Here is a 10,415-nt window from a genome sequence, read left to right as displayed (position 1 = left end):
CCACTGAGTCTGATCTGCTATTCCACCATCCCCATCAACCCCATTCCCTTCCTTAGAAACACAAGAGTGTAGGTGCTGGAATCTTGACACAGAGTCTCCGTAAGACTATAAGGCACTGAGTTTTTCTTCTAAACTCCAGCAAGTACAGGCTCAGAACCATCAAACGCTCCTCATATGTGAACTCTTTCATTTCAGGATTCATTCTCATGAACCTATTTGGCTTCCTTATATACACAAGAGAGTCTATATGCTGGAATCTGGATGCAGGGTCTCCATAAAACTATTCCATAAGACACAGAAGAAGAATTTGGCCACTCAACCCATTAAGTCTGCTCCATCATGGCAGATTCATTATCCCACACAAAACCATTCCCCGCCATCTCCCCAAAAACTTTGACTCACTGACTAACCAAGAGCCTGACAAAATTTGCTTTAAGTATAGTCAATGACTTAGCCTCCACAGTTGTCTGTGGCAATAAATTCCACAGATTCGCCACCTTCTGGCTAAAGAAATCCCACTTCATCTTTATTCTGAGGCTGTGCCCTCTGATACTAGACCTACCCACCATAGAAAATATCCTCTCCACATCCACTCTGTCTAGCCCTTTCAATACTCGATAGGTTTCAATGAGCTGCCCCCACCCACCCCAACATAGTTCTAAACTCAGAGCCATCAAAGCCTCCTTATATATGAACCCTTTCATTTCAGGAATCATTCTCATGAACTTCCACTGGAATGTCTACAATGTCAAAACATGCTTTCTTAGATAAGGAGCCTAAAACTGCTCACAGTTCTTCAAGTGCAGTCTGACTAATGCCTTATAAAGCATCAACATCACATCCTTGCTCTTATATTCTAGTGTTTTTGAAATTAATACTAAAATTGTATTTTCCTTCCTTCCCACTGATTCAACCGGCAAGTTATCATTCAAGGAATCCAGTACGAGGATTCCCAAGACCCTCTGCACCTCTGAGTTTTGAATTTTCTCCTCATTTAGGAAATATTCTACTCCTTTAATCCTTCTACTGAAGTGCAAGACCATAAACTTCCATACATTATATTCCATCTGAACACTCTTTTCCCATTCACCCAATCTGTCCAAGTCCTTCTGTAGACTCCCTGCTTCCTCAACACTACCTGCTCATCCATCTATCTTTATATCATCTGCAAACTGACCACAAAACCATCAATCTGGTCATCCAAGTCGTTGACACACAATATGTAAAGAAGTGGTCTCAACACCAACCTCTGCAAAACACCACTCATCACCGCCAGCCAACCAGAAAAAGCCTGCTTTATTCCAACTCTTTGCCTCCTGCCAGTCAGCCAATCTTCTATCCATGCTGGAATCTTCACTGTAATATCATGGGCTCTTACCTTGTTAATCAGTCTCATTTGCAGTACCTTGTCAAAGGCCTTCTGAAAATCCCAGTAAACAACTTCCACTGACTCTCTTTTGTCTATCCTTCCTGTTATTTGCTCAAAGAAATACAACCGATTTGTCAAGAAAGATTTGCCCTTAAGGAAATGATGCTGGCTCTACTTTATAATGTCTACTTTATCATACACCTCCAAGTGCCGCAAAATGTCATCCTTAATAATGGACACCAACACCTTCCCAAACACTTAAGTCAGGCTAACTGGCCTATATATTCCTTCCTCCTGCCTCCCTCCCTTCTTCCAGCCTCCAGACTCTAGTGGTTTTTAAAAAGATCATTACTAATGCTTCCACAGTCTCATCAGCCACCTCTTTCACAACCTGGGATGTACCCCATCTGATCCACGTAACTTATTCACTTTCAGACCTTTCAGCTTCCCAAGCACCTTTTCCCTCATGATAACAACTACACTCACTTCTGCCTTGTCACTCTCAAATTTCAGGCATGCTGCTACTGTCTTCCACAGTGAAGACTGACAAAAAAACACTTATTAAATTTGTCTGTCACTTCTTTGTTCCCCATTATTACCTCTCCAGCATCATTTTCCAGTGGTCCACTAACCACACTCATTTCTATTTTACTCCTTATATATCTGAAAAACTATTATACCCTCTTTGATACATTCGGTTAGCTTATCTTCAAATTTCATCTTTTCCCTTCTTATGTTTTTTTTTCGGTTGCCTTCTGTTGGTTTTTTAAAACTTCCGAATCGTCTATCTTCCCACTATTTTTGCTATCTTATATGCCCTCTCATTTGCTTTCATGCTGTCTTTGACTTCCATTGAGACACATGGTTGCCTCATCTTCCCTTTAGAATACTTCTTCATCTTAGGGATGTACTGTATCTATCTTTCCTCTTTCGAATTGTCCACAGAAACTTCAGCCATCATCCCTGCTAATGTCCCCATCCAATCAACTCTGGCCAGCTCCTCTCTCATGCTTCTCTAATTCCCTTTACTCCTCTGTAATACTGATATATCTGAAGTTATCTTCTCCCTCTCAAAATGCTGGGTGAACTCCATCATATTATGATCACTGTCTCCTAAGGGTTCCTTTACCTTAAACTCTAATCAAATTTGCTTCATTACACAACACCCAATCCAAAATTGCCTTTCCCCAGTGGGTTTAAGCACAAGCTGCTCTAAAAAAAATCTTGTAAACATTCTACAAATTCTCACTCTTGGGATCCAGCACCAATCTAATTTTCCAAATCTACCTGCTTATTGAAATCCCCTTTGACTGTTGTAATCTTGCCTTTTATTACATGCCTTTTCTATTTCCCATTGAAATTTATATCCCACATCCCGGCTGCTGTTTGGGCCTGTTAGCCTCCTTTTACCCTTTCAGTTTCATAACTTTTCCCACAAGGATGCTACATTTTCTGATCCTATGCCACCTCTTTCTGAGGATTTGATCTCATTTTTTTAACCAACACGGCCACCCCACCCCCTCTGCCTATCAGCATGTCCTTTCACTACAAAGTGTATCTTTGCATGTTATGCCCCCAGCTATGATCTTCTTTCTGCCATGTCCCAGTGATGCCCAGAACCTCATACCAGCCAGCCTGTAACTGAGCCACAGGATCGTCTATCTGATTCAGAACAAACTAAAACATCAGCTATCCCCTGACCGTCACAGATGCTACTTAACCCACTGAGGTGCTTCAGCAGTTTGCTTTTTATACTTGACTTCCTTGCCCATTTTTTTGTACTTTGTGTTCTGGAGCTCTGACAGAAAAGTTAAATAACACCAGCACGCCTGTGGGATTCAGTAATGTAGCAATGTAGTACTGGGCTCCTTGCCAAATCCAACAATCAAAGCGACATAGAAATTTTATCCAGCCTGGTTAGTGCTGACTAGGTGCTGACACCACTTTATTGTGCAGATAGCTTAATGCTATCTGCATTGCAATCAGTTCAGGTTAAACGCACCTCCTGATGCCTCAGCTGTATTAAAGACTATTGAACTTAGCTCTCTCCATTATCCACGATGGCTCGTACTCTCCAAGCTCCTCAAAAATGTGAGATCTCTTAGCCTCCTGTGCATCTACTTTCCACAACAGCCTACAGACTTTGTTTTTCAAACATAAACTCAGGATCAATTAATCATATTTAAAATCGACTTAATTATTTTCCTAATTAATTACAACTTTGCCAGTATCCTATATGTTCCAAATTTGCATGAGCTATTGCATTAAATTTCTTTATTCTGCTAACCTCCCCCATCCCTTTCATGTTCTTTTGCCTCCTTTATATCCTATCTGCATCCTTCCCTCCATTTCCGGTATCTCCCCAGTTCTCTATGCCTCAGCCTTTCTCACCCAGAATTGTCCCTGCACTCAGAAGATGCCCATCCTTCAGTATCTGCTTCACCATCACCCTTTCCAAGCAGGAATGTTTATTGACCAAGGTAACTGTGGATAGAAACTGCTGCAAGTTCTCAGACAGTCCCAGAACTCCCCATGATTTCCCCTTGAACACAGTGGAGTTCAGGATTCACTTATAACTTCCTCACTGTCCAAGAAAAATAAAGTGAACATTTCCTGGTTGTATTTAATAGTATTCTGTTCATACTTCCCCAGTGTGAGATCATGAGTTGTGTCCAATGTCAAAAGAGAGACAGACAGACAGGCAGACTGACAAAACTGGAATTTTCCTTCCTGGCACCATCTGGCCTTAAGGCTATTACACTGGGACACCTTCTTACTACCAGCTGAACACAATCCGACACCTAACCTTTCATTTTATCCTCCCAACAATCAACCCCTGGCCCCCACAACCATCTGCATTGCCACCACACCCTATCATGAATCCCCTCATCACATTGACTCCATTTGGAAGAACTGAATTCTGGGTCTCACTTCCAGTTTTATCACTAAAAACCTCAGCTTCCTAATTACTTCATCACAGGCCTACCTTCACAAGCTGTATAATCCCTAATCACTTCCTGTGTCTACTGGGCTTTGGACAAATAAGGTATTAAATAGATAGGTGAACAAATACATTAGTTTGGGATTTGTTGTCATAACTATGGTGAAAGCACCTGTGTTCATAGTCATTTCTCTGTGAAGTTAATATTTGAGATATTGTGCAAAAAGTGGTGGATGCACCCAATCCAACATAAGAAAAGCCCTCCCAACCATTGAGCACTTCTACAAGAAGCTCTGCCTCAAGAAAGCAGCGTCCATCAAGAACCCTCACCATCTGGACCATGGTCTCTTTTTGCTGCTGCCATCAAGAAGCAGGAACAGGAGCCTCAAATCCCAAATTATCAGGTTCAGGAACAATTCAATCATCGGGCTCTTGAACCAGCATGGATAACTTCATATACATCGATACCGAACTGATTCTATAACTTATGGATCACTTTCAAAGACTTTACAACTTATGTTCTTGTATTATTTATTTATTTACTTTTTTTTTAATGATTATTCTTCAAGATGATGCCAGCGAACAATGTGACCAACGGTGACCAATGGTGATGTCTAGCAGACAGTTTATGAAATCATCTCTTTTATTTTTTTTCTTCTTTCAGATATGATTTTAATACTAAGCTGAGTGTGATTGGAACCTGTGACATACATTTTGGTGGTGAGTTTTTGGGCTGATTGAGTGATCTGGCAAGGAAGTTCGGTGAGGTAGGGAGTGGAGTTTGCAGCCTGGAGATTTGGAGGCCAGGCACAAGCCCATGACTGACTTTCTGATTGAGGTGTCAAACAAGGTTGAAGTGGACGAGGATGAGAGCGGAGGATGAGTGAGTGTTCAGCACTGTCTGTCTGCATTTGACCAGTTTTCCTCTCCTTCTCACTAACTGATGTTGGTGGAAATTGCAAGAGTGTTGGGACCCACATTGCAAGGATTGATCAGTGAGTCTGGGGTCTCATTTTGGGGGACTCTGAGGTTCATGTTGCAGATGTTTCTGCATACTGGTTACTCTGTTTTTTTCCAGCGGTTGTTCAGGGCAATCAAAGTGAACTGAGACAACTCGGTGAAGAATGGCTCTGCAGCCTGCAGTCGGCTAGCAGCACGGCACTGAAATGAACAAAACTGAATTCTACTGGTCTAGTTTGATGTACAATAACCTATGTGCAGTTCGCTTGCTTTCTGCCATCTGAATAATTTGTTCTTTTTTCATGTACTGGGTTTTTGATGTTTTCTTCAATGAGTTTCCATGGTGTCTCGTGCTGCCTGTGGAAGGACAAATCTCAGAGTTGCATTCTATATACATACTTTGATAATAAATGAATTTTGAATCTTTATATTATTGCATATCGATTGTTTCTCAGTCTTTGTATGTAGGTTTTCATTTATTCGCTTGTGAATGCCTACAAGACAATGAATCTCAGGGTTGTATATACTTTGATAATAAACTTATTTTGAACTTTGCCTATTAACAATTTTTAAAACATATCTGAGAACCAACAAAAGGCAGTGCATTGGAATATGCCTCCCAACAACTAACTAAAACATCTTCATGTTTATGGGCTGCAAATTAATTTATATTATTATGACAACACAATCCATATTTTGTAGCTTTTGAAACTCACCTATTGCTCGTGTGTGCTGCATTCAAGTACACCACTTTATATTTAATTGCATTAAGATCTATCGCTTACTACTTAGCTCACTCATATGACTGAGTTATACATTTGAAATTGTCTTAGAATGCATTAAGTTAAGAAAACATAAGAACAGAGGGCGAACAGCTAGAGGTTGTTGTTCCTATTGGTACAAATGACACAGGCAAAATGAGGGATGAGATCCTGCAGAATGATTATAGGGAGTTAGGTAAAAAAAAATACAGGAGCTCAGGAGCAGTGATCTCATGAGTCCAGGAACAGAAAGATAGGCCAGATGAATGTGTGGCTGAAGGGCTGGTGCAGGAGGCAGGGATTCAGGTTCTTGGAACATTGGGATCTCATCTAGTGTAGAGGTGACCAGTACAAGAGGAATGGGTTGCAATTGAACTAGGGGCAAGCAATATCACAGTGGGAAAAGCTGCTTTTGCCACCAGGCAGGGTTTAAAGTAGATTGGCAGGGAGCCGAGTCATTTGCAACCATTGAACACTAGAGAGGGTGAAGACAGTGAGAAGAATAGTGCAGCACCTAAGGTGTTTAAACCCAACAACCAGATTCAGGATGTTTTCAGTAAAAGAGTAGAAAGCAACCCTGCTTTAAACTGTATCTATTTCAATGCCTGTAGTTTAACAGGTAAGGCAGATGAACTGATCGTATGGATTGCCTCTAGGCACCAGGATATTGAATATATATTTCCCCTGCCTTACTCTTGTCCATTCATTTATTTCTCTTTGAATCCTCTTTACATTCTCATCCCAACACCATAATGCTTTTGTATAATTGACATCTAGTTCCCTCCCCCAGTCCAACTGTTGATGCCAGGCATGAAAGCAAGGGCACAATCACTCATCCCCACAGAGTAAGGCCCATCAACCCGAGAAAGATGCATTTATTTGCACTCTTTGTTTTCTGCACAATAACTACTTCTCAATCCATGTCAATGCATTACTTCCAACTCCAATGATACTAATTTTCTTTATCAATCTCCTATGTGTGACCTTGATGAATGCTCCTTTAAAATCCAAATGCATTTTATCTATTAGTTCCTCCTAATCTTCACTATTAGTCACATCCTCAGAGTACCGGTATATATCTCAAAGAACTTCAGTAAACTGATCAAACATAATTTTCCTTCATGAATCCCTGCTCCTCTGTTCAGTTCTATTACTATTTTCTAAGTGATCTGTTATTACATTTGTTTTGTTATAGACTGTGGACTGTTCTCTACTACTGATGTTACATCTCCAGTAAAGAACATTTTTATATAAACTTAATTTATCTTCCTAATTTACACGTAAATTAGTATTAAGTTAGTATTAAACTGCTCTTGGCAAATGGAAAATATCCATTCCGAAGCTTTGTTTTGTGTTATGCGGATTGATTGATTAAAAATATAGACCAACTAGATAACTGCAAATGATAACAGCACCTGCTTTGAAATCTGAAGTTTTAATTTGTTTTCACAACAAAAATATCTTACAGGATATTTCCACTCCCAATATACAGTAGTTGTGTATCAAGACTTTTAAAGATTATAAGGGCATAACACACAAGAGCAGGCAGAAGCTTTACTGCCTTTTAAACCTGGACTACCACCCAATCATGATTTTATTATTAGCTTCAACTTTACATCCCTGCCTAAACTCCATTCACTTGATTCTAAGTTAATAATTTAAACTGTAAGCCAAAAGTCTCTTCCTATGCTATATTGTTCTATGTTCTATAAATATGTCTCAGATTTCAATATATTTTATGATTCTTAATCCATACATCTTAGTAGAATCCAGTGGATTCTTAATTATTAAGAGTAAAGAGAGTCCTCCTCATCTCAAAATGGCCACCCCTCTACCCTCAAGATCAGACTATCACCCCCAGGAGAAATATGTTCCTAAAATATACCTCTTAAATCTTATATACCTTAATAAGATCTCATTCTTGCATACATACCATTAATTTTGCCTTGTTTTACAATGTGTGCCAGGAAGCCTCATAAATCTCTCACTTTGCAAAGAGGAAAAATATAGTGGAGCATAGAAACAGGTCCTACATAGCTTTGTGCTAAACTAAATAAAATTATTGACACCCAATAATACGCCTGCCTTCACATGATCTACACACCTCCATTTTCTGCATATTCATGTGCCTAGGAACAACTTAAAAGCCTCTTTCAAATTTGCCTCTACCAGTACCATTCCAGGCACCTATCAGTCTCTGTGTAAGAAACTTGCCCCACACATTTTCTTTAGACATCTTTTCTCTCACACCAGAGTTGCATACCGTCTAGTATCAAACATTTTGATCCTAAGAAAAAGATACCAACTGTCTACTTATATCTCTCATAATGTTATAAACTTACATCAGAACACAAGAGCAGGAATAAGCTCAGGGGGAAGTACCAGGAAACAAATGACCTTGATACTAGGTACCTTGGTCAGCTGAGAAAGAATAGCCAAAAAAGCTATATTTCAAGATGGCAGTTACTATTACAATTTGCATTATGTGAAGTGGCTCTGGGTGTTTGAAACATCAATTCAATTCAAGTTTGTCATTCAACCATACATGAATACTCATGAATAGTCAAACGAGATAGCGTTACTCCGGGGCCATGGTACAAAACACAGTACCAACAATCACACGCAGCACTAAGACTCCCGCCTGAACACCGTGCCACATCACCCCCGGTGGAGAGCACTGGCTCCAATTCCCCTCACCTGGTGGCTGTCAGTAGGCGACACTGTGACTCAAGGCCTAGTCCTCGCAGATGCAAGACTAAAGTAAAACACAACTACGCAGCATATATACATATAGTCCAGACCCTGAGTCCACTGCTGAGCGAACACTGGGGTGGGGGGAGGCAGCACCAACTCCAGCCTGGATGTCTCACCACACTGCCCCCGGTGGAGCATACCGGCTCCGACACATCTCTCTTGGCGGCTGTAAACAGGCGACACCATGGCTTGAGGCCTACTCCTCACTACGACTGAGGCCAGACAGCTCCCATAATCTATCCCTGCTCGCCGCTAATAAGTAAGTTAAATTATTCCAGCATTCCGCATTAACAATGGCCAAAAGGATCTTATGACCACAAGGAATGCGATGGTCACTTGCAATTAAACTACGATTTAGGCGGCAGCACCTCCATTTATGCGTAGCTCCTTCATCTCCCCCGCCAATAAACAACTACTGGGGTAAAACTGTAGTACTTTAAATTCTTAATATATAGCTGGATCTTGCTATCATTAAAAATACATTTAAATATGACAGCAGCACCTTTTGTTGTCCCCTTAGAAGCCGCTGCGACTGAACGCGCTGCCATCTTACTGGAATCAAGGCAGAATTTATAAAGGAAAACCATTGAGTTCAATAAATACCTTATGTGTCTGACAACCCCACCAATCCCGACCTTTTCAACCCAGTCTCCCATCCCTTGCGCCCAATCGGGAGGACTTCTATTTATCTGAAATCACAAAAAGTGTCATTTAAATCGATCCTGATTAAGGTAAAATGACCACAGAGAACTTGGAATAATCGTCAAGAAGATGTGGACATATTTGGTTAAAATTCTAATGAAGGGTTACCGTTTTAGTCAAACTCTGCGTTTTTCTAATACTTCAGGCAACTTTTCTAAAATTGAATCACCTATGCGCTTCTAATTGGACTTCTACCTTATAACGTTTAGTTTGGACTTTTTTCCTGTGGCATTGCCGCCTGATGTATTTTGTTTTCAATCAAACCTATCTTTACGCCTCGTTGTGTAATACAGGAACAAGATTCTCTGGGATGATCCCGGTTCATGAATAATGAGAGGTGCTGTGTTCACTATTCCTAATGAAATTAAACAATTTAATCTGTAATTATGCAGCAGAATGCGACTTTGACATTGCAAAATAAAAAAAAATGTTATCGGCATTCTGTAGCGGAATTTGCTGCCAGCTTTTTTAAAATGAAGCAGTTTTAAACTGGGGTAGTCAGAGGCAGGGCAGGAACAGTTTGTTATAGGGTTACTGTATTGCAGACAACATTTGACCAAGCCGCGGTCAAGGACTTCTAGTATATCGTGTACCTATCTCGAAACTTCAGGCCAAGTGACAGCAACATGCGATGACGCAGCAGGGGCGAGGCTCTCGTCTATGCTGAACGTCAAGAGCTTCCACTGTCCATTAGCTGCTCTGGACCGGGCCCATCGGAACTCTCCGAGCCATTGGTCCGCCAGGTCGCGCCCACCAGTCACACGCCCATGAGCAGGAGCGGCGAGTCAGCGGAACTCATCGGAGGTGTTTCCCTCGGTCATTGCCTCCATGCTGGTGCACACTCCACTCAAGAGTGGTCTTCCTGTTAATCCAACAACTGTTCCCAAGTGCACAAAATTTAATATGATGGAATTTACCCAGAACATGC

The sequence above is a fragment of the Hemitrygon akajei genome, chromosome 4 (assembly GCF_048418815.1).
Source record: "Hemitrygon akajei chromosome 4, sHemAka1.3, whole genome shotgun sequence".
Lineage (NCBI taxonomy): Eukaryota > Metazoa > Chordata > Chondrichthyes > Myliobatiformes > Dasyatidae > Hemitrygon > Hemitrygon akajei.
Note: the sequence above shows the minus strand (reverse complement) of the source record.